We start from the raw sequence: 22,905 nt of genomic DNA, 5'->3' as shown, positions 1-22,905 counted from the left end.
TACCATAATGTGAGGATGTTAACAACCATTGTTTTTGTAAGTATGGACGGAACATGAAATTAAGAAGACAAATTAAGTATTTTTAGAAATAGTCATCCTTGAACTCTTATACATCTTGTTTTGCATTTATCTATTACTCTTTGGGGTACACACACTCATAAATGTAAAAATGTCTTTGTGGCTTTAATTTGAAGTAGCTATAAATTGAATGGTAAAAGGTAGAATATTTCATGGCTATCAGTCTAGACTAGAGCACTTAATGAACATTAATAGTTTTCATTGTGTCTGTTGATATTTTTTCATTTAATTCATTCAAAAATATTCATTTAATGGCTTCTGTGTGCCAGGAATGAGGTAGATCATGTCATAGAAGATCACAATCAGTCTAGTAAGAAAGATAAGAGTCTAACTAAACACATATAAATGTTCGATCACTTTCAACATACTTTTACTTGGGAACATATTACTGATGCAGTGATTTAATTGCCATCTGAAAAAACTCCTTCAGTAAAGGTTTCTGAAGAAATTGCTATGTCTGCCATTTATTATGACATATTATATAATGCTATGCTTCTCATCCGAATACACTGTGAAACAATATGATAGACTTGCAGTTTGGAAACTGAAATAAAACAGAAGCCCTGGGAATGTTCTAGTTCATATGCTGGACAAGAAAACAGAAAATGTCTACACTCATTGAGAAAATGTTATTGATATGGTTCCTAAACCTAAACAGGTTTCCCTGGTGGCTCAGATGGTAAGGAATCCTATGGCAATGTGGGAGACCCAGGTTCGATCTCTGGGTCGGGAAGATCCCCTGGAGAAGGGAATGGCAACCCACTCCAGTATTCTTGCCTGGAGAAATCCCATGAACACAGGAGCCCGGCAGGCTGCAATCCATGGGGTCACAAAGAGTCAGACACGATTGAGAGACGTATACTTTCACTAACACTAAATACAGTTTGGGAAAGCAGAAAGTTTCCTAGGAAATGTAGATCTTGCAAATATTATTTATTTATTTCTGGCTGTGCTGCATCTTCATTCCTGTGCGCAGGCTTTCTCTAGTCGCAGTGAGCAGGGGCTACTATCTAGTTGCAATGCGCAGACTTCTCACTGCAGTAGCTTCTCTTATTAGGGGCATGAGCTCTAGGCATGAGTTTCAGTAGTTGTGGAACCTTCCTGGAACAGGGATTAAACCCATGTCCCTTGCATGGGCAGGCGGATTCTTAAGCACTAGACCACTAGGGAAGTCCTTGCAAATGTTAAGAATGAAGAAACATACAACATAATCCAATTAGGCCCACCATTCAGATTTTAATAAAAGGTTGTGGAGGGGGGATAAAATAATGATCTTCATGCTTAATGTGGAAACAGATGCTACCTTCAGATGTGATCTCAGAAGTACATACCCAGCTTTGCAGAGGCTTCCATTGTGGATGATGGGTCACATAATACATCTTCTGTGCCTTTATCTTTATAGGGATGATTTGGAAAATTTCTGTGGCCTAAATTCTAAATTTTAATTTTAATAAAATTCAACCTTGTTTCTAAGTATACTTATTCCATCTAATTCCTTTTTATGTTTGGCTTTGAATCAGTAATCTCAGGCTAAATGCAATCAAATGTCTGAAAATGAAATGAATTGTCTAATACAATGCTCTATCCCTTGGACTGCAAGGAGATCCAATCAGTCCATTCTAAAGGAGATCAGTCCTGAGTGTTCTTTGGAAGGACTGATGCTGAAGCTGAAACTCCAATACTTTGGCCACCTGATGGGAAGAGCTGACTCATTGGAAAAGACTCTGATGCTGGGAGGGATTGGGGGCAGGAGGAGAAGGGGACGACAGAGGATGAGATGGCTGGATGGCATCATTGACTCGATGGACATGAGTTTGAGTGAACTCTGGGAGTTGGTGATGGACAGGGAGGCCTGGCGTGCTGCAGTTTATGGGGTCGCAAACAGTCAGACACGACTGAGCGACTGAACTGAACTGAACTGAACTGATTATCTGATAATAGATGGGTTGTCATTGTTAGCTAATGCTTATTCTGTATTGATTTGGTTTAGGTGCTGTGTGTATGTGTGTGTGTATATATATATGTGTGTGTATGTATATATTACATGTGGTTTTAGGTGCTATATGTGGATGTGTATATATTATAGGTACTGAAAAAGGGAGGAGCACTTTTTATATACCACCTTTCTTTCATTTAAATTTTTACTGTGTTTTGTTAAGTTAGACATAGTTATATAGTCTAACATATGATTTCTAGTTTTTCTTTACTTGTATCACATGTAAATACTGATTCCCAAACACTACATAATTGTAAAAGTATGGTAATGTCACTACTTCTCTGTTACCATATGGCTGTCTTGCAAATAAGTCTTCAAAAGTAACTGACTTTCAGACTATTCTCTTCAATTATTTTGGTTTGCTGCTAGTACTCGTTGCCAATTCTACCTTCTTATCTTACTCTCCATATCATCAAACTAAGAGAATACATCTCTGAAACAAATACATTCATTGTCTCATAGGAAAGACATTTGAGAAAATCAAGCTCAAAATGAAAAGGAAAAAGAGCAAAATGTGGAACAATATTAGGCTCCTTGCCTCATTTATGTTTGGCCCTGATCATCTGCACCAGTGCTTGCTTGCAATGAAAGATGACTCTAAGTGACTCTGTGCTGATGGAATTTATTAGAAGAGAAGGAATAATTTACAAGTCATGGCTTCAACTTACTGCTGCAGACTTCTTGCCCATATAAATCATGTGTTGTGTTCATATATATAGTCACTCATAAAAAAAATTCAGAATGCACTGTGCTTTTGTGGATTGACCTAGGCTTTCTTCCCTAGCTTCTTAGATTTCCCAAAGTATCAAGTTTAATTTGGGGATTCTCTTTAAACTTCACAAGCTAAAAGAGAGATAAGGAAATATCAGAGTATCCCATCAACTCAACTTCAGTAATCTTGAAGATTTGCTCTCTGACTAAATCCTAGTCCTAGTATCAAAACAGTTATTACCGATAATATACAGAAAGTTCTATATTTTATATAAGATTTATATGCATGAACAAGTTTCCTTAGTTTTACAGTATCCACTAAAGATGGGTGATTTGGGACATTTCATATTGTATACTTTTATTACCTAAATTTTATTAATGAACTGCCAAGAACTGATACTTTTCGAAAGACTTACTCAATGAGTTGATCTAACATTTTTTAAAGTCTTAATTTCTAGTTATGATACCCTGAAAAAGCATGGAAAGGAAATCCTTCAAAAACAAATAATATTCTCCCCCTTAGGATCCTGCCCAGTTCTATAGTCTGCACTGTACAGAAGGAGAGAAAAGCTGTAGCTTCTAGGGGAGCCTAAAATGAACAAAGAACTGAGGAGTTAGTTTTAGAACTTAGAAGAAAGTCTCAGAAACTAAAATATTTTAACTTGGAATAAAAAGATTACATAATCAATAACAATAATAATAGCTTACATTTCTTGAACAAGTGCCACGTCATTCTTCGGTTACTCTATAAGAGGAGAGCATTATTATACTCGTTTTACAGATAAGAAAACTGAGTCTTGGGAAAAATTAACTTTTCCAAAGTTATATAAATAGTAAGTGATAGAGGTGAAGTTGAATCACAGAAATCTGACTCTAGAACCAGCTATTTAACACAGCAATTGCCATAAAGCATGTGATATTCATACAGATTGAATAGTACTTTGAATCAAATAATACTCCTTAAGATATTCCTGTGGAAAGAGGTGAGGTTGAATCTATTCAAGGTTTACAGCAAACATTATTCAGAGAAACTAACAATATTAGAAGAGGGATAAATAATATCAAATGGAGACAAACATGGAAATTCAGACCATGGGCTATAGCCCAGTATCAGTGACCTGTTTCTGCAACAAGCCATTGGCATGCACAAAGCAAGCAAACACCAGCAGAGCCTTTGCTTGTATCTTACTGCTTCAAATATGGTCCATTTTGAGTCCAGCAACACTGACACCACCTAGCCAGATGATATCTCAGATCCTGCCTCCAATCTTACTGAATCTTAAGATCCCTAAGTTTGATCCCCATTTGCACATTAGAGTTTGCAAAGCACTGGTCTAGATGACTAGAGACTGAAATAATTGTAATAGGTAGATCTTGTTTGGATTGCGATTCCACAAGCCAAGTGCAAGAAGACTTTCACCTATTGGAGAAATTGGGCATGGACTAGTTCTTGGCTTCTAAATGCTAATTTAATTTGGTGTGATAGAGAAACCTATCAACGGTTCCAACAAAGGTCCATATAGTCAAAGCTATGGTTTTTCCAGTAGTCATGTATGGATGTGAGAATTGGCCTGTAAAGGAAGCTGAATGCTGAAGAATTGGTGCTTTTGAACTGTGGTGCTGGAGAAGACTCTTGAGAGTCCCAGGACTGCAAAAAGATCAAACCAGTCAATCCTAAAGGAAATCAACCCTGAATATCATTGGAAGGACTGATGCTGAAGCTGAAGCTCCAATACTTTGGCCACCTGATGTGAAGAGCTGACACATTAGAGAAGACCTTGATACTGGGAAAGATTGAAGGTGGGAGGAGAAGTGGACGACAGAGGACGAGATGGTTGGATGGCATCACTGACTCAATGGACATGAGTTTGAGCGAGCTCCGGGAGATGCTGATGGACAGAGAAGCCTGGCGTGCTGTAGTCCATGAGGTCTCAAAGAGTCCTACATGACTGAGAGACTGAACAACAGAAAGACACCTAATGGTTAATGATGAATGTCCAAATCACTTATTTTACTGCTTTTTTATATTTTATTTATTTATTTATGTGGTGGCACCAGGTCTTAGGTGCAGCACCTGGAATCTTTGATCTTTGTTGTAGTATATGGGATCTAGTTCTCCAGCCAGGGATCAAACCCAGGCCACCGTGTTGGGTGCTCAGAGTCTTAGCCACTGGACCACAAGGGAAGTTCCCAAATCATTTTTTTTTTTAATTTTTACTTTATTTTACTTTACAATACTGTATTGGTTTTGCCATACATTGACATGAATCCACCATGGGTGTACATGCGTTCCCAAACATAAACTTTTAAAATGTAGACATGTATACCAAGATATATAGGGGTGAAATAATATGGCTGGAATTTGCTTTAAAACATTTTGGCAAAGACAGTAGCAGTAAGTGATACTAATGTGGTAAAATCTTGGAAATGTTTGAAACTGTCCTATCAACTTTTCAACATGTTAGAATATGTCATACTTTTTAAAAAATATCAAAATAAATGAACTTATACCCTAGAAATTGTAGAAATAACTAAAAGAAGTTTTTTATAGTAAAAAGGGTTAATCATGTAACAGGATGCCATTTTCTCCAAAGGATTTAAATATGTGCTGTTATTAGCACATATTTTTTGGTCTATGGGCAATTTTAGATATAGTCCTGGTAAAAACCAGAAGACAAAAAAAACCTGCCAAGCTCCCTTTCTCAAAATTGATTCTGTGGTAGATGTTATGCTTTGTGAATACTTTGGGCTGTTGTTCTTAGATTTAATGCCTTTGTCGTATTTAAAAACAAGAAAAAGCAGTTGGTGATGCCTCTGATCTCCCCTCATGTTTCCTTTCTTGTGGCATTCTTCAGTTTAATGGTTGACTGATGGAATGTTGAGCTACATAGTCATCCAAATCGGGCATTTAATAGAGAGTCCTGTACTGATCTCATTCTGTTGAGAGTCTGTGCTTGTAAGTGCAGACTAAGGTCCTTTGATGTTACGTGATCAATAGAAAACCCTTTAAGCTGGTATGTATTTGTCATATAGAAAGGCATTCCTTTCACCATCTTATAAACCCTTCATGTATCTAACTGCTGAAAAGCATATCATTTTTTTTGTTTGTTTGTTTCTGGAAAAGGGGATAAAAGAGAATTCCACGAGCTAGTAAAAAGAGAAGCCAAGTACTTTCGCAGCTTATTAAATGGCAGTATTTGTGGCAATATGTTTTATATTTTCTGGCTCCTTCCTGTAGACACCCAAGAGTGGTTCTCAGAGACTAACTAGTGAACTCTGCCAGCATCCCCAGATGTAGACATTACACTGTTTACAGATGAACAACCGACACCTGACTGGTTCAGTGGATGCCTTGTGAGTAAGTCAGAGGATGAGTGAGCAAGGTGCTTCCAGAAACCTTCCCATTTGAACCACAAGTAGTTTTCCCAGCATGGCACTGTATTTGGTCTATTGGCTTGGATTTGATGGAATAACTTAGATCTAAGGTTTTCCTTTGATGAATATGTATTTGGAGGAATAAATGAATAATGGAACAGTGAAGGGAATCTGGGTGCTGACTCTGAATCAGAGAATGACTGACACTCAGGTGCTACTCCTTACACTTCCTAATTTAGGTTGTGCCCCGAGAGTCTCCCTGTTTATAAAAAGCTGCTTTGTTAGATGTCTGTGGTTTTTTATTTTGACTTAAGATCTTTTTTTCTCCCTCTTCCTATTCTTCCTGGTAGATGGCCAATCAGCTAGTCTTTCTTTCTCTGTTCTTTCCATGAAAACAGCCTCTCATGAAATTTTCCGTATTGCTCATTAGCCCTCAAAAACCTGTTTGTTAAACTATGAGCTTTTCTCTTTTTTTATTGAAGTATGACTGACTTACAGTGTTGTGTTGGTTCTGGTGTGGAACAAAGTGATTCAGATATATTTCTATCTATATATTAATATCTATATAGAGATATATTCATATTCTTTTCCATTATTGTTTATTACAAGGTATTGAATATAGTTCCCTGTGATAGGGAACAGTAGGACCTTGTCTATCTATTGTAAATAGAAGAGTTTTTATCTGCCAATCCCAAGCTCGTAATTCCCCCCCCGCCCCCCCACTCCCGCCTTTTCCTTTGGTAAGCATAACTTTGTTTTCTATGTCTGTGAGTCTGTTTTTGTTTTTTAAATTAAACCCATTTGTGTCATATTCTAGATTCTACACATAAGTGATAACATGGTGTTTGTCTTTCTCTTTCAGGCTTACTTCACTTGGTATCATAATCTCTAGGTCCATCCATGTTGCTGCAAATATACACAATATGTTGTGTATAAACCACATCTTCTTTATCCATTCATCAGTGGATGTATATTTATGTTTCTTCTAAATCTTGGCTATTGTAAATAGTGCTGCTGTGGACATTGGGGGTGCATATATTTTTGCAATTAAGAGTTTTCACCTTTTATGGATATATGCCCAGGAATGGGATTGCTGGATCATATGACAACTCTATTTTTAGTTTTTTGAGGAACCGCCACACTATTTTCCATAGTGGCTGCACCAGTTTACATTTCCAGCAACAGTATAGGAGGGTTCCATATTCTCACACTCTCACCAGCATTTATTATTTGTGGACTCTTTGATGATGGCCATTCTGATGAGTGTGAGGTAATACCTCATTATAGTTTTGATTTGCCTTTCTCTAACAATTGAGATTTGTCTGCAAACCTCTTCCACTCCTTAGCTTGTTTGTTTTGCCACAGCATAGCACAATATTATCATCTTTTCCTGGAGAATTATAATTAGAACAACTTGTCATTTTTCCTAAGAGTTTTTCCTACTGTTAAAATTATCATAAAATATAACAATATTTCAAAAGCTCTAAAATACCTTTATTACTAGAAATGAGTTTTATCGGAAGCATGATGCAAAGTTTCATAGCCCCCAAATTAATAAATATACAATTAATAACTATTATATACCCTTTTGCTATTTTAAAAAAATCATCATATTTAAAAAAAAAAGAAAAAAGATAGTCAGAGAGTACTGTGCTGCTGTGCTTAGTCACTCAGTTGTGTGTCCGACTCTTTGCAACCCCATAGGCTGTAGCTCACCAGGCTTTTCTGTCCATGGGGATTCTTCAAGGCAAGAACACTGGAGTGGGTTGCCATGCCCTCCTCCAGGCAGAGAGTACTATTTAAGGATAATTTTCCCCTCAAAAAGGTAACATCGAGACCTATATAAAAATGAACGTGTTAAATACTTTATTTAACTCGTTAATGAAGGAAGCAGTAAGATGTTACAACCAACTTAAAGGAGGATCCAGATAGACATAGAAATGGCTTATTGGAATGCGCATGCAGATGGGGACACACTCTTCCACTGTTGCTGAAGAAAGTCAATTCAAAGTCTCTTGGACAGAACTTGCAAAACAAGAATGTCTTTGTTTATAGACAAGAATAATTTTGCATAGCTATCAGCTTTTACACTTTACAGAGTTTTAAATCTGCTTCCATAGAATCAAAATCAGATAATCCAGAAGAGTGTATTCTAGACACCGCATAGCTTTCCACTGAAGCACAGAATTATTTTCCCCGTAACATACTGTATCCCTATCAGCTTTTACACTTTACAGAGGTGTAAATCTGCTTCCATAGAATCAAAATCAGATAATCCAGAAGAGTGTACTCTAGACACTGCATAGCTTTCCACTGAAGCATGGAATTATTATCCCCGTAACATACTGTATCCCTAAGTGCATTGTGACTTTCAGTGACACTCAGCTATAATCACAAAGAGGTCCACATTCCTTAGATGTTCACAATTTAGCTTCAGCCTCTTTCCGTTTTCTGTTCTCTGGCCCAGTACCCTTAAACCCTACTTTATTCAGCCACAGTTAACTACATTCTACTATTTCTACCAATCCTTCAAGTCCTTGTTGTCACTTCCTCCAAAAAGCGATATTGTACTTTATCTACTTTAACTGGGAATTACCGTACTTCCCCTTGACACTCGTCACATTCTTGTGTATTGACAATCTGCTATGATCTATGGTAGTTCTGCAACTTAAGAGTACATCAGGATCCCCTGGAGAGCTACTTAAAACACAGATTGCTGGGTTCTACCAGTCCTCTGATGGAGCTGAGGTTAAGCCTGAGAATTTTTATTTCTTACAAGATCCTGGATGCTGCTGCTGCTGGTGGTCTGAAGATAAAATTTTGATAACCACCTGCCCAGAGGAACCCTGTAAAAAAACTGCAGATAAGATTAGTGAGACATTAGATGCAACCTTCTAGGAATTCATGTGTGTGCTAAGTCACTTCAATCATGTCCAACTCTTTGCGATGCTATGGACTGTAGCCCTCCAGGCTCCTCTATCCATGAAATTCTCCAGGGAAGAATACTGGAGTGGGTTGCCATTTCCTCCTCCAAGGGATTTTCCTGCCCCAGGGATTGAATCCACCTATCTTACATCTACACCATTGGCAGGCGGGTTCTTTACCACTAGCGTCAGCTGGGAAACCCTTTAGTTAGTTAGTTAGTTAGTTAGTTAGTTAGTTAAGTCGCTCAGTCGTGTCCGACTCTTTGCGACCCCGTGGACTGTAGCCCACCAGGCTCCTCCATCCATGGGATTCTCCAGGCAAGAATACTGGAGTGGGGTGCCATTTCCTTCTCCAGAGGATCTTCCTGACCCAGGGATCACACCCAAGTCTCCCGCATTAGAGGCAGACGCTTTAGGAATTCATAATCTAATGTCAAAAGTTGGCTCCCTGAAATATCCCTAAAACTACCTTTTTGTAAGACAAGGCTGAGTTTATTGTGGTATAGAGACTCAAAAGAGCCTTTGAAGTGCCTTGTGTTTGGATGGGAGAGAAGACTAGGGGGGTAATAGTTGAGATTTTTGAGATTTTCAAATTTAAAGCAGATCTTTCAGTGTAACAACTTGGTTAGGACCGGGTAAGGATCTTAGCATGGTAGTTTAGAACTGATAGAATAAGATGAGGATTTGGGGGCAAAGAGTTCAAAGAGTTCTGGTGTGTAAACTGTCAATTGATGCCTTCTATTGAAGAATTGATGTATCTGTTTAGGATATTTATGAAATGAACCAGAAGAGAGTGGAGTAGTAAAGTCAAATTAACATAGACAGTCAACTAATAGTTTCAGAGACAGACACATAAAGTGTGTCCAGAAACACCAAACACATATCTTATAAACATTCAATATTTTGAGCAGTAGAAAGAATTCATATTTATTAAGAACCAATTATACTTCATTGTATATATATGTGTGTGTATTTCAACTAACTGTATATGTCCATTAGACTGTTGTGATAATTATTATTATCTCTAGCTAATGCAGATAATCCTTGTCAAGACCTTAGGATAAGAGAACCTTTGGATAGGACTCTTTATATTATCCAAAACTCATGGTCTCTTCTTTTCTGGAGAAATAAAGTGAATATGATGATTTTAAAACATAGTAATCCTCTATTTAAAAATAATAAAAATAAGCATATATATATATTTTAAAAGTCTGAATAGCAAGTGATTTTTACTTTGGGAAGTAACTCAAATATGTGTTTGACCTTTGGGGGCATAAAGTTGACATCTGTTACTTTGCAAATCCATTTTTAGAAACACCCTAAAGTGAGTGTGTTAAAAGTTACACCTGAAAAAGACAAACTTTTGAAATTCAAATTCTGGCCCAGGGTTCAATGTTTAAGAAATAGTTAAAACTTTGTACCAAATACAGCCTGTGTTTGGTCACAGTGCTTGAAAGAATACCCCGCATGCTTTTTAAGATTCTAAAATAAAATTAGAATATATGCATACTATAAAATAAATTGACTTAGATTTTTTCATGACAAGCTCTTAAATGCATGTTCTATGAAGTCACTGAGGAAAATTCATTTCAGTGTTCTTTTGCTGAAGTTTCGAAAACACTCCTGCAGATAGCACGCCTTTGTTGTTGTTCGGTTGCTCAGTCGTGTCCAACTGTTTACAACCCCATGTACTGCAGCATGCCAGACTCCCCTTGTCCTTAATTATCTCCCAGAGCTTGCTCAAACTCGTGTCCATTGAGTCGATGATGCCATCCAACCATTTTGTCCTCTGTTGTCCCCTTCTCCTCCTGCTTTAATCTTTCCCAGCATCAGAGTCTTTTCATTAGAAGTTATCAAATACTTGCCATTCATGCTAACGGTGTTCACAACATCCAAATTTCTTTTCTACAGAAGCATCATTCTGTTAGTAACAAACTATTTTGCATGCATCTGTCTTGTCCTTTTGCCGTCTGGGTTTTTTTTTTTTTTTATCACGCCTTTCTTTCAGTCTCAGATTTCTCTATGCTAACTATCAGTTCAGTTCAGTCGCTCAGTCGTGTCCGACTCTTTGCGACCCCATGAATCGCAGCACGCCAGGCCTCCCTGTCCATCACCAACTCCCAGAGTTCACTCAGACTCACATCCATCGTGCAAAGAGGACTTCAGCCAGTAGGCATCTTAGTTGGAAACAGTAGTAGATTTGGAAACAGTAAGTAAAAATGTGGGGCTGGAAAAGACAGCACAGAAAGATATTGCAACAGGTGGCCATAGCCTGATCCTGAAGAGGTATCAGGATCCATAGAATGTTGTGCTATCCCTAGGCACAACATACTAAAATGCAAATATAAAAGAATCTTAAATATTATTTTAGCTAGGCAGAGGATGAAATAAGGCTGTCTGAAGACAAACTGTAAAAGTTGCCAGAGCCATAATGCAGTTATCTTTCCCACCGTCTATTAGATCTGGGTTTCTCCACCTGGGCACTGCTGGCATTTAAAGCTGGATGACTCTTTTTTGTGCGAGCTGTCCTGAACATTGTAAGATCTTAAGCAGCATCCTTAGCCTCAACCTACTTATATGCCAGGAACATGCCGTCCATTTGACAACCAAAAATATCTCCAAACACAGCTAACTGTTCCCTGGGGGTGGGGTCACCAGATTTAGAGAACACCCAGGTAAATTGGAATTTCTGGTGAACAGCAAATGACATTTGGGTATGATTATGTCCTATGCAAAGTTTGGTATAGAATTTTATTTAAAAAATATGTGCACTTTCTCTTAAATTCAAATTTAACTGGGAGTCCTATATTTGAGGGCTTCCCTGGTGGCTCAGTGGTAAAGAATCCACCTGCCAATGCAGGACACATGGGTTTGATCCCTGGGTCGGTAAGATCCTCTAGAGAAGGGAATGGCAACCCTATCCAGTATTCTTGCCTGGGAAATGCCATGAAGAGAGGAGCCTGGTGGGCTACAGTCCATGGGGTCTCCGAAGAGTCAGTCACAACTTAGTGACTAAACAATAACCTGTATTTTATCTAGTAACACTACTGGGAGGCAAAATCGCCAATGAAAGAGCGAACTTTCTTTTACCTCCCTGAGGTTACCAGTAACCTTGTTTACAAAGTGGGACTAATTATCTTTCCTCTGAGGGAGGACTTGAGATCAAACGAAATAATGTAAGCAAAATCCATGGCATCCGGTCCCATCACTTCATGGGAAATAGATGGGGAAACAGTAGAAACAGTGTCAGACTTTATTTTTCTGGGCTCCAAAATCACTGCAGATGGTGACTGCAGCCATGAAATTAAAAGACGCTTACTCCTTGGAAGAAAAGTGATGACCAACCTAGATAGTATATTCAAAAGCAGAGACATTACTTTGCCGACTAAGGTCCATCTAGTCAAGGCTATGGTTTTTCCAGTGGTCATGTATGGATGTGAGAGTTGGACTGTGAAGAAGGCTGAGCGCCGAAGAATTGATGCTTTTGAATTGTGGTGTTGGAGAAGACTCTTGAGAGTCCCTTGGACTGCAAGGAGATCCAACCAGTCCATTCTGAAGGAGATCAGCCCTGGGATTTCTTTGGAAGGAATGATGCTAAAGCTGAAGCTCCAGTACTTTGGCCACCTCATGCGAAGAGTTGACTCATTGGAAAAGACTCTAATGCTGGGAGGGATTGGGGGCAGGAGGAGAAGGGGACGACAGAGGATGAGATGGCTGGATGGCATCACGGACTCGTTGGACGTGAGTCTGAGTGAACTCCGGGAAATGGTGATGGACAGGGAGGCCTGGCGTGCTGTGATTCATGGGGTCACAAAGAGTTGGACATGACTGAGCAACTGAACTGAACTGAACTGAACTAGTATGATGCCTGGCATAGTAACCAATTGATAAATGTTCATTGTTATTACCTGAGGACCCCTCACAAGATGATGTCATAATCATTACTGGTTTCTCGACTTAATTTTCATTAGCAGGAAAGAAAACTGTATTACAGAAACAACAGGAGCCCAGTGTAGATTCTTAATCTTGGCTACGCACTGCAGTCACCTAGGCAGTGTCCCTCCTAAGGTCTGTATCCCACCTCTAAGAGATTTGGATTTCACTGATCTGGAGTGTGACCTGAGCACTGGGATTTCAGAAGATCCATAGGAGTCCTAAAATGTGTAGCCAAGGCTGAGAACTGCAATTTGAGAGAATAGAGTTGGATAGTTGGTACTCCTTAATAATGAAGAGAGGGAGTAAGCTAGACGTAATTACATCTGTTTCTTGAGTTAAAGAAAAGTAAGTTGGGATCAAATTTAGAGAAAAGATGGACATGATTTCACTCATCCATTCATTCAACAGATACAATACTTGAGTGCCTACTATGTGCTGGGCCTTGTTCTAAGCAGTGAAGGGAGTCCCTGTCCTTGTTGAATGCCACTAGGGGACTGAAAGTTTGTCTCAGTCATGTCTGACTCTTTGCGACCCCCTGGACTCATCAGAAACCTATCACACTTCTCTGTCCATGGAATTCTTCAAGCAAGAATAAGAATACTGGAGTATTCTTGCTTGGAGTGAGTTGCCATTCCCTTCTCCAGGGGATCTCCATGACCCAGGATCAAGCCCTAGTCTTCTGCATTGGCAGCTGGATTCTTTACCATCTGAGCCACCAGGGAAGCCCAACAACAGCAACCCCAAATAGATTTAAATTTTTCTGGCCACGACATATGGCATGTGGAACTTCCCTGACCAGACAGATAATAAATAAGACATTTTAATCAAATGTCAAAGATTAGAGCTAAAGAGAGGAAAGATGATAGCATTCCAAAATATCAAAGTCATAACTAATCTTATTGAGAAAGTAAAATGGGGAGAACTCAGTGACTTACCATGTTCTCTCAACTTTGATCCTGAAACAGATGAGTAGGAAGGGTATGTTAACCAAGAAAAAAGGGTAGCATAAAACTATGAAGAGTGTCAGAAAGGTTAAAACCCAGAGTGAGTTTTCAGAAACACTAAAAGAACCAGCCAGCTAGCATCATTCTATGAAAAAGGAAGTCCTAAAATAAAGGAAAATAAGAAGGAAGTGTGAGGCTCTCTTCTTGAGGAAGATGTACATTGCTGAACTATTAACAGACAGAACAACTGCGCCTATTTTGCTTTGCTTTTCTCAATTAAGAATGAATGTGCCAAAAAAAAAAAAAAAAAAAAGAATGTGCCAGACTTCCCTGGCAGTCCAGTGGTTAAGACTCTATGCTCTCAATGCAGGGGCCATGGGTTTGATCCGTTTGGGGAACTGGGATCCCACATACAGTGCAGCCCTTGCCCCTGCAAAAAAAGAATGAATGAGCTACACGTCAATTTAATTCTTAGTCTAGACAGGGGAACCTAGAAGGGTAGAGGAAAGTTTTCTTCCCTCCCAACAGAGCACCGATCATATGTCAGGCCCGTGTCAAATGTCATGAACTTATACTGTTTTCATTAGACACTAGGTCACCTTTGCTATCCCAGTGTGATGACAGCTGAGGAAACTATCTCAGCGGTGTTTACTGAGTTCTTTAAGAATATTAATCAGGAATTACTAGAAGCAGAAGTTCGTCTGTCTGGTTTAGCACTTACTTGGTGCCTAGTGAGGGCACCACATCTGTTGAATGATTGAATCAGTTCACAAACCTCTGGGCATTATTATTATTATTTTTTTTTAATGAATGAACTACTAGAAAATACAAAACAAAAACTGTGTCATGGAAATTTAGGCAAAGGTAGGTGAGGATATAGTGAAAGACCCCTTACATCCACTCTGCATGACTTATAACCTCTTTGTCCAGAAAACTGGGTTATGAGGATATTTTGATATGCAGTCATAGAGCCTTTGGTAGTGATATGCTGAGAATGATAGAGAACTTGTAATATTACCCTCCCTTTTATAACAAGCAAACCTCAAAACATAGATAATGGCTTAAATACAAGTTTATTTCTTGTTCACATCTGAAACTGATGTTCCTCAGTGGTGGGTGGCTCCCTTCTAAGAGAAGATCCAGGGACCCAGCTTCCTTATATCTCATGGCCATCTTTAACAAGTGGCTTCTCGGGTCTTTGTATTCATCTGCTTCCAGGCTGTGAAAGGAAAGGACCATGGAGGGTCATCAGTGGGATGCCCTTATGGGCCAGGCCTGGAAGAAGCACACATCACTTTTGCAATCCTTCCATTGGCTAATACTCAGTCACTTGGGCACCGAGATCATAAAGAAAGCTCGGAAGAATAATCAGATTTGTTGACAGATAACCAGTCTCTACCTGGGTAGTAGGAGATCTGCCAGAAAAGCGTAATTAGATGAAGAATTCAGATTTCAAAAGATGGGGCTAAAGTGGAGTTGAAGGATACAGAAACAACAAAGTTCGTTTGAAGCCCATTGGGAAGGGAAAAACAGTGATCACTTAGAGTCTGGACCTCATCTTCTAAATAGAAAAGCATTCAACAGTTACATGACATAGCTGACAAATGAAAACTGGGCGATGGCCTCAGGTAGTGTATTCATACTTCAGATACGTGTGTCCAGTGAGTGGTAATCACAGTCAACTGAAGGCACTTTCTTGTGTTTGTGCCCTGGGACTTCACCTGCCCAAGTCCCAAATATTTTTGTGAACAACTTAGAGATAAATTTGTAGTTGGCTCAGGGAAAGAGATAATGGAATGATACTTCCGTGAAATAATCAAGAGTAGTTTCAAAATGATCTCAGCAACCTAGAATACAGGTGAGCAGAATTTTTCCGAAAACAGCATGGGAATACATCTGGGGGCTTTTGGGTCATAAGGTCTCAGTCACAACTAGTCATCTCTGCTGTTGTAACATAAAAGCTGTTATGGACAATACATACATGAACTGGTGTGACTGTGTTCCAATAAAGCTGCATTGATAAAAACAGGTATCAGGCTCGATTTGATCTACAAGCCACACTTTGCTGAACCCTGATCTAGAAGTATATAGACTGAACTCTGAAGACAATAAATCTTAATTTGTTTATTTAAGGCCAAGGGACAGTGAGTCTAATAGTATGGGTCTAAACAGTCAAAATAAAGCTGCTGCTGCTGCTAAGTTGCTTCAGTCGTGTCCGACTCTGTGCGACCCCACAGATGGCAGCCCACCAGGCTCTGCCATCCCTGGGATTCTCCAGGCAACAGCACTGGAGTGGGCTGCCGTTTCCTTCTCCAATGCATGAAAGTGAAAAGTGAAAGCAAAGTTGCTCAGTAAGTGTCCGACTCTTTGTGACCCTGTGGACTGCAGCCTACCAGGCTCCTCCGTCCGTGGGATTTTCCAGGCAAGAGTACTGGAGTGGGGTGCCATTCAAGGTATTATTTGTTCTTATTTTATACATAAGAAAGCTGCATCTCAAAAGTAAATAGTTTGACCTAGTTTTCACATTGGAAAACAGTTGATGGGCAATCCTGCCACTTTAACAAATGTTTGGGTGAATTGAGAGTCACAATTAATTGCTCAGGTCAGAGAAGGAGAACTTCATGTGGCAGCACTCACTGTAGGAAAGCCCTGGGTTCTTCTGGCTCTGTTCTTACCCAAGCGTGTGACCTTGAGAGACTCGCTTGACTTCTCTGGGCCTTAGCTAACAAATCTATGAAGATAAGAGATGAAACTAGATTAACACCAAGGTCTCTTTCAGGTCTGACAAGGTTGTTATTACTAAATTCAGGGCAGCGTGTGAAAGAGAATTGAGACTTACTCTTTATAGCTCTAAAAGCAATTATTTTCAAACTTTTTAAAATATTGTTTTACCTAAAACCAATATATAAACATAAAAATGGCATGTTATGATCATACATGGGCTTCCCTGGTGGTTCAGACAGGAAAGACTCTGCCTGCAATGCAGGAGACCTGGGTTCAATCCCTGGGTCAGGAAGATCCCCTGGAGAAGGAAATGGCAACCCGCTCCAGTATTCTAGCCTGGAAAATCCCCATGGACAGAGGAGCCTGAGGGCTGCAGTCCATGGAGTCACCAAGAGTCAGACACAACTGAGCGACTAAGCATACACACACAAGATCATGCATATGGTTTACAAGTTCAAATTTATAATATTTTCTGATCCTAAAAACATTTATTGAGAGAATTGGGCTGATATGGATGAAACTAAAGTTTTAAATTGGGAGTGATGGATGATTGATGGGCTCTTTTTTGCATGACTGCCTCACCATTCGGGCTTCCCAGGTGGCACTAGTGGTAAAGAATCGGCTTGTCGGTGCAGGAGGCATAAGATACGTGGGTTCGATCCCTAGGTTGGGAAGAGCCCCTGGAGGAGGGCATGGCAATCCACTCCAGAATTGTTCTCTAGATAATCCCATGGACAGAGGAGCCTGGCGGGCTGCAGTCCATGGGATTGCACAGAGTCAGACTTGACACACACACACCTCACCATTCTACTCATTGTGCTTGGTTTGTTTGCTTGCTTTTGGTTCCAAAATGTCAAGCAAGTCCTTATTCATATACATTATTTAAATGGTAAATTAATACATAATCTTGGAACCTGAGAATACTTGTCAGAATATAAAAATGGCAAGAAAAGCCTGAAAATCAGATACATGAACTTGACAACATAAATCAGGTAGTGTTTTGTATATTAACTTGGAAAGTATGATAAAAATCAGTGTAAATTAAGCATTTACAAACCCTTATATCAGTCAAGTTGGCTAAGCTTATGCTATGGTGCCAAATGAATCCCTAAACTTCAGTGGCTTACTGTAGCAGTGTTTATTTCTTGATTTATTTCTCACTCATATTACATGTCCAATTCAGGTTGAAGTTGGGGGGAGGGACTCTGATCTGCATAGTTTCTGGATCCAGGTTGTTGGAGATGCTGCCACCATCTCACCACATGCCAGCTAAAGCAGGTAGTATCCTTGGTTGCCGAGGCAGGGGCAGAGGCATGTGGAGTGTAGAAAACTAAGTCCTTTAAACAGTGGCTGTTTCTTTACACATGTGAGTATAAAACATGTCACTTCTGCTCAATGGCTCAGTATTTGTTAAAATTAGTCATGTAGTCCTATTTCAGAAGTAAATGTGTGATTTGTATGAACTAAATGTGCAAAACACTTGAAGAACTATAATATAAGGAGCAGATCTCAAACATGGCTCATAATCAAAAAATGAGGTTCCTGAGACACACCCTACAATCCTGGAATCAGGTTCTCTGGGGTATAGTTGGGATATCTGAATTTTAAAAAATGTTCCACAGCTGATTCTCATTATCAGCAGGATTCCACTGCTGTGAAGAGGAGTTTTTGTTTTTTTTTTTTAATTTTTTTTTTAATTTGAGGAAAGGCAACAGTTAGATCTGTAGATTTGAGATTACCCAGCTGCAGTGTTAGAGATGATTAAATAGGGGAGAAACCAAAAGCTGAGAGGTTTCATGTCACACAACATGTAGGGTTTAATGAGCAAACATAAATGCATGCAGTTATGTATCATGCAATGTGTAGTAGGACCAGCTCAGTCTGAGAGTCTTAACAAAGCTATTGTACATTTCTTTGTGTGTTTCAAGAATCTTTTCTCCACCTCTTCCTTCCTTAATTCCCAGAAAACTAGTAGAGTAGGCACAGAGTGGCTTCTAACCAGTCTTTGTTGACTTCATTCATTAAATGCTTTTTGTGCCTGTGTTGGTTGTAGAGCCTGCTCAGCACCCATAGAAGGCCCAGGGTAGGGAGTAGGGTAGGTGGCCATAGTCTGCTCCTTTTTTGCATTTTTCTAATCCCTTAAAAAAATACAAAGCAGAGATAGGGAAATTATTTCTAATATAGTCTAAACTAAAACAACTAATAACATACAAATATAAACGTTTGTAAGAGACTACTATGAAAAATTTTACATACCAACAAATCAGAAAAGTTAGGAAAAACAGGTAAATTTCTAGAAAACTTTAACCTAAAACTGAATCATAATGTATTAGAAAATCTTAAGAGAGCAATAATGTAAGAGGTTTGGACCCATAATAAAAAACCTCCCCAAAAAGAAAGGTCTAGGACAGATGATTTCACTGGTGAATTCTACCAAACATTTAAAGAAACATTAACATTAGTCCTTCTTGAACTCTTACACAAAATTGAAGAGGATGGAATTCTCTTAAATTCATTTTATGAGGCCAGCATTACCCTAATACTAAAGCCAGATAAGGACTCTACAAGAAAAGAAGACTACAGGACAATACCTCTGATGAATATAGATGCAAAATTTTTTAACAAAATACTAGTAAACAGAATTCAGCAGCACAGTAAAAGGATCATACACCACAATCAAGTGGGACTTATTACTAGAATGGAAAAATGCTTCAACATATGCAACTCAATAAATCTTATACACTACATCAGTACAGTGAAGAATAAAACTTATATGATCATCTCAATAGATGAAGAAAAGGCATTTGACAAAACTCAATATCCTTCCATGACAAAAACTCCCAATAAATTGGGTATATACCCCTTAAAATGGAGAAGACAATGGCAACCCACTCCAGTACTCTTGCCTGGAAAATCCCATGGGCAGAGGAGGCTAGTAGGCTGCAGTCCATGGGGTCTCGAAGAGTCGGACACGACTGAGCGACTTCACTTTCACTTTTCACTTTCATGCATTGGAGAAGGAAATGGCAACCCACTCCAGTGTTCTTGCCTGGAGAATCACAGAAAGCGGGGAGCCTGGTGGGCTGCTGTCTGTGGGGTCACACAGAGTCGGACACGACGGAAGCGACTTAGCAGCAGCAGCAGCAGCTGTAGCATACCCCTTAAAATAAGGGGTATATATATGATAAGACACAGCTAAAATCACACTCAGCAATGAAAGGTTGAAAGCTTTTCCTCTAAGATCAGGAAGAAAACAAGGATGCCTACTGTCACCACTCTTATTCAACATAGTACTGGCAGTTTCACCCAGAGCACTGAGGCAAGACAAAGAAATAAAAAGCAGCCAAATTGGAAAGGAAGAAGTAAAGTTACAGATGATATGACATTGTACACAGAAAATCTTAAAACGACTCCAATAAAAGTACTGCTAGAAATAATAAACAGATTTCATAAAGTTGTAGGATACAAATCGACAGAGAAAATCACTTGTATTCATATGTACTAAAAATGAACTATTTGAAAAAGAAAGAACATCATCTCATTCACAATAGCATCAGAAACAATAAAATACTTTGGAATAAATTTAGCCAAGGTGCTGAAAGATCTCTACTTTGAAAACTACAAGACACTGACAAAAGAAGTTGAAAAAGACATAAATAAATGGAAAGGTAGCCTATGTTCATGGATTGTAATATTGTTAAAAGTGTCTATACTACCCAAAGTGTTCTATATATTCAGTGCAATCCCTATCAAAGTTCCAATGGAATTTTTCATAGAAATAGGACAGGCAGTACTAAAATTCATATGGAGCTGCAGAAGACCCCAAACCACCAAAGCACCTGAGAAAGAGGAACAAAACTGATGCACATCACACTTCCTGATTTCAAATTTATTACAAAGTCATAGTAATCAAAACAGTGGATACTGATGAACCTATGCAGGGCAGGAATAGAGATGCAGATGTAGAGCACAGACTTGTGGACATAGTGGAGGAGGGAGAGGGCGGGACGAACTGAGCGCAGCATTGATACACATACAGTACCATGTGCAGAATAAACAGCCGCGGGGAGCAGCGGTGTAGCACAGGGAGCTCAGCTCACTGCTCTGTGAGGACCTAGAGGGCTAGGATGGGGGGCCGGGGCCAGGATGATTTAAGAGGGGAGGGGATATATGTACACTTACAGCTTCCAAGGTGGCTCAGTGGTAAAGAATACACTTGCTGATACAGGCGACGCAGGAGACACGGGTTCGATCCCTGAGTCAGGAAGATCCCCTGGAGTAGAAAATGGCAACCTACTCCAGTATTCTTACCTGGAGAATTCCATGGAAAGAGGAATCTGGTGGGCTGTAGTCAGGGGGTCACAAAGAGTTAGATAGAACTGAGTGACTGAGCAAGCACCCAGAGCTGATTCATGTTGTGCAGCAGAAACCAACACAACATTGTAAAGCAGTTATCCTCCAATTTAAAAAAAAAAGTGGAATACTGGCATAGAAAAGACACATATGGTATATTCATATACCAGTGAAACAGAATCAAGAACCCAGAAATAAAAATAAACCATGCATATACCATCAACTAATATTTGACAGGGGAGCCAATAATAAATGTTGCTGGGGAAACTGGGTGGTCACATGCAAAAGAATGAAATTCTACGTCTATTGTACAAAATATACAAAAATTAACTTGAAGCAAATTAAAAATTCAGATGTGAGACCTAAAACCATAAAACTTCTAAAAAAAAAACCAGAGGGAAAATGTTTCTTGACACTGATCTTGGCAGTGAACTTTTGGATATGACACCAAAAGCACAGGCAACAAAAATGAAAATAACCCAGAGGGACTGCATCACAGAAAAGAAATAATCAACAAAATAAAAAGCCAACCTAAGAAATGGGAGAAAATTATTTGCAGACCACTTATCTGAAAGGGGTTAATATCCAAAATATATATGGAACTTGTAAAACTCAATAGCAAAAAACCAACAGTTGAATTAAAAACTGGGCAGAGGATCTGAATAGACACTTTTCCAAAGAAGACATACAAATGGGCAACAGTTACATGAAACCATCCTCAGCATCACTAGTCAGCTGCTGCTGCTAAGTCACTTCAGTCGTGTCTGACTCTGTGCGACCCCATAGATGGCAGCCCACCAGGCTCCTCCGTCCCCGGGATTCTCCAGGCAAGAATACTGGAGTGGGTTGCCATTTCTCTCTCCAATCAGTAGTCAGCAGCGAAATGCAAATCAAAACCACAATATGATCACTTCACACCTATTAAAATGGCTGCTATCAAAAAGGTAGGAGATAAATTTAGCAAGGATGTGGTAAAAAGGGAACCTTCATGAACTGTTGGTGTGGATACACTGGTACAGCCACTAGGGAAAATAATATGGAGGTTCCACAAAAAATTAGAAATAGACCTACCGTAGGATCCATCAATCCCACTACTGGGTATGTATCCGTGGGAAATGAAATCATTATCTCAAAGAGATATCTGCATCCGCATGTTCACTGCAGCCTTATTCACAATAGCTAAGACCTGGGTACAACCTAAATATCCATCACTGGATAAATGGATAAAGATGATGAGGTTTAGATGCACCATGAAATATTATTCAGCCATGAAAATGAAACACCATTTGCAATAACATGGATGGAATTTAAGGGCATTATGCTGACTAAAATGTCAGACGAAGACAGGTCGTGTAATGTATGATCTCACATGTGGAATCTGAAAAAATTGCACTCATAGAAACAGTAGAAGAGTGGTTGCCAGGGTCTGGAAAGTGAAAGTGAAGTCGCTCAGTCGTGTCTGACTCTTTGTGACCCGGTGGACTAAATGTAGCCTACCAGGCTGCTTTGTCCATGGGATTCTCCAGGCAAGAATACTGGAGTGGGTTGCCATTTCCTTCTCCAGGGGATCTTCCAGACCCAGGGATCGAACTCTGGTCTCCTGCATTGCAGGCAGATGCTTTAACCTCTGAGCCACAGGGAAGCCAGGGTCTGGAGGATGTGGGAAATGGTGAGATGTTGGTCAAATGGTATATATTTCCAAATTTTTTCTTTTTTACTGCATGGGATTTCTCTAGTTGCAGCGAGCAGGGGCTACTTTCTAGTTGCAGTGCATGGGCTTCTCATTGTGGTGGCTTCTCTTGTTGCTGAGCATAGACTCTAGGGTGCTCGGGCTTCAGTAGTTGCAGTACGTGGGCTCAGTAGT

General features: G+C 39.4%; 1 protein-coding gene across 6 annotated transcripts in view; it reads left to right on the top strand.

Annotated features, from left to right (window-relative positions):
* Positions 1-22,905, top strand: part of OXR1 (oxidation resistance 1) — a 518,198-nt gene that overhangs the window by 400,989 nt on the left and 94,304 nt on the right. The window lies entirely within an intron of this gene.

This window comes from Ovis aries, chromosome 9 (genome assembly GCF_016772045.2).
Source record: "Ovis aries strain OAR_USU_Benz2616 breed Rambouillet chromosome 9, ARS-UI_Ramb_v3.0, whole genome shotgun sequence".
Lineage (NCBI taxonomy): Eukaryota > Metazoa > Chordata > Mammalia > Artiodactyla > Bovidae > Ovis > Ovis aries.
Note: the sequence above shows the minus strand (reverse complement) of the source record. Positions and strands in the feature narration are given on the sequence as shown.